At 39.4% G+C, this 3,286-nt stretch overlaps 1 pseudogene; it reads left to right on the top strand.

Moving 5' to 3' along the window:
- Window positions 1-1,617: 1,617 nt before the first annotated feature.
- On the top strand, window positions 1,618-2,113 carry LOC139005124 (thioredoxin pseudogene; annotated as a pseudogene).
- Window positions 2,114-3,286: the final 1,173 nt, after the last annotated feature.

The raw sequence follows: 3,286 nt of genomic DNA, 5'->3' as shown, positions 1-3,286 counted from the left end.
CCTGGGTACAGAGTTCTGCCTCCTTGCCCCTGCCCTGCGAGTTCCCCAGTCAAAGTATTACAGGCAGTTAGACAGACATGAGCAGAGAAAGGACAATGGGCCAGATATAGAAGGTCACCAGGGTGAAAAACCACAGGTGCCTAGCAAGGGACAATGAATTATAGGGGGGGGACCTTGCCCTCAGGGTGACTTTTCCTCCCCTAGCATATTGGCGGTCTTGTGGTAAGGACCCCCCTGACCTTCCCTCCTTAGAGATAACATCTAGGCCTCAAGTTGTATTTCAACTCCAGGCCCAGATAAGCAACAAAACCAGCCCCAGCTGACATCAGAACTAGCTGCATGGAATAATTACCCCTCCCCTGGTGCTGGCCAACAAATCAGTAGAGACCACAACCCTGAATGAACACACCAGGAGAGTTTCTAAATATTCTATTGAGATCTTCCCCTAGGATCTCCCCTAAAATCTTCACCCTTAAAACTCTGTGGATTGAGGACCCAGCAGGCTTTCCCTCAAGGAGTATGCTCATGTCTTTTTCTTTCTCTCCTGAAGCAGTTACAAGAAGATGGGGAACTACGTCCATTTCTCCTTTGTAAGAATACAATGAGATTCCTTTTTTTCTCTGGAGGTAATGACACCATAGTAATTAACCTAGTTATTAACATCAGAAAAAGAGCAAAAAGAAGACCAAATATTATAGACATGCTATTTCAGTAGCTTCACCAGGAAGCTACAACTTTATACTCTCCAGGGGTCCAAGAGAGGGTAGATAGACACATGCCTAGTAAAGTTGGAATGACATCAGGAAGATATTTTCCTGTCAGTCACTCCTGGGAACAGACCATTGGTCAGAATAGGCATGGCCACTGCAAGGGTGTAACATTTTGGGTATTTAATCCCCTGAACAAAGGAATTCACTCTCTTGGTTTCTCTTGTGCTCTTGGTTGCTCTTGGCTATCCTTGGGACTCTTGTTGCTTGGCGCATGCTCTCTTGCCTCCCTCGTGTTTCCTCACATGGCCCGTGGCCATGTGGACCTCCACACACAATGGACAACATCAGACAACTAGTCTGATGCTGAACTGGACCTGGCTGCAACATGGAATAGAGACTCTGGATACTGACTTTGCCTTTAGATTTGCTGAATCCCCAGCTACACTTCTTCTAGGAACTTATTAAGGGCAATGGAACTTTTGAAACCCAGGGATGTAATTACATGCAAATAAAAATCATTCATCCTCCCCTGTGTCTCAGAATACTGTTTTTCTTGAGATATTGTAAGGACTCCAACCTCAGCAGTTTGTGTTGTTACAGTCTACTCAATTTCCCTGATAACATTATTATGACTGGAGAGAAACACAATAGAATTTTTAAAATAAAATTTCTGCATGGTGGCAAAATGGATTCATTTTATTTTCCTTTTACTTTTTCTTTCCCACATTTTCATAATAAGCATGAATATATTTTCATAATAAAATAAAGAATAAACAAAGATGTATACACACATGCATACACTGAAAAAATATTTTAAACAATAAAAACAACTACTGGAGCTCGGTCTGCAGTTTTTCATCCTTTCCCATCACTTCCTACGGTCACTGGTCAGACTTCAGCTGCCAAAATGGTGAAGCAGATCGAGAGCAAGTATGCTTTTCAGGGAGCCTTGAACAGTGCAGGAGATAAGCTGATAGTGGTTGACTTCTCTGCCACGTGGTATGGGCCTTGCAAAATGATCAAGCACTTCTTTCATTCCCTCTCTGAAAAGCATTCCAATGCGGTGTTCCTTGAAGTAGATGTGGATGACTATCAGGATGTTGCTGCAGAGTGTGAAGTGAAATGCATGCCAACCTTGCAGTTTTTTTAAAAAAGGACAAAAGATGGGTGAGTTTTCTTGAGCTAATAAGGAAAAACTCGAAGCCACCATCAATGAATTCATTTAATCATGTTAACAGCCATTGGCTCTTGTAATTTTTTTTTTATCTACAAAAAAAAAAAAAAATAGATCAAGTATAGAGACTATAGACTCAACTACCATCTGATTATAAATGACAATAAAATATTAATTCTACCCTTTTTAAAACTGTCTGGTGTCTTGACTAGCTTTCAAAATAAATGAAAAGTGGTCAATTAAACAAAACAAAGCAAAACAAAAAACAAACAAACAAAAAAAAAGCAACTACTGGGTTATTTTGGACCTAAAATTTCCACGTTAATACCATTTTTCATTGAAAGCAGAATCAAGGAAGGTCTTGTGGTAAAATGTAAAATATTACACAGTAGAGGGTTACCTTACTCATTATTAACACTCCAGTATAAAAAGTGTATCTGATTTTTTAGCCTGGCAGACTGAAGAATATTATCCTGAGGGTATGGGGGACATGAATGTGGACAAAAAGGGGCCACATGCTAACCTGACAAGCTCAGGGAAGGCCTGCATGGCTGCCTTGCAAACTCAGAGACCTGAAGTAACCACCAAGGATGGTATGAAATTAAAACTTTTAAACTAAAAGCAGTTCATGGCAGGTTAGAACTTCCCTGACAAAAGTCAATCTTTACCTTATCTGAGCCTGTGCATTGTCTTTTTGCATCTATGATAATATACCTTTGGACTGTCAGGTTAACTTCCCCTTTTTCCAGATCCCCAGGCCACAACCAATGCACCAGAGCAGAGACTACAAATCCTCTCATTATTATTTTTATCATGTTAATTGAACACTATTAACTATCCTGTACCCACTTAATGTAAAAGATGTATCATTTTACTTTTTATCCACTCAGATATTTCCCAGCTTTGCTTTCTCCAACTCCCGAATCTACCATTACTTTAATGTAACCCATTACTTCTTGTCTTTTGATTGTAACGTATAAAATAAGCTACAAAATTGCCTTTTCAAGAAGATTTTGCTTTCTGGCAATTGTTGACAGTTTGGCTCAAATAAACTAACAAACATTTTTTACAGATTTCTTACATTACCATATAGGTAGATTTTGATGCAGAAAAGCCCCGTGGAGGGCACAGCTCTCAGGTAATTGCCTGGTAGGAAGTGAAACTGCAAAAGTTTCTAAGATAGAAAGAGGTGATTTGGCATATGGGGAGGATTAAAAAGAATGAGGCAGGAGGAAATACCAAAACAAACTTGCTTTATGTTTTGCCTACATCCTATGCTGCAACAAGCACACTTGTTCATATATCTTTGTGCAAATATCTAATTTTTTTCTTCAGAATATATCCTGGAAGTAAAAATACTATATCAAAGGTTATGGATAAGCTAAGACTTTTGATGGCCAAT

The sequence above is a fragment of the Myotis yumanensis genome, unplaced genomic scaffold (genome assembly GCF_028538775.1).
Source record: "Myotis yumanensis isolate MYYU_CA2020_CCGP unplaced genomic scaffold, mMyoYum1.0.hap1 SCAF_3, whole genome shotgun sequence".
Lineage (NCBI taxonomy): Eukaryota > Metazoa > Chordata > Mammalia > Chiroptera > Vespertilionidae > Myotis > Myotis yumanensis.
The sequence above is the reverse complement of the archived record's forward strand: the minus strand, read 5'-3'. Positions and strand labels throughout refer to the sequence as shown.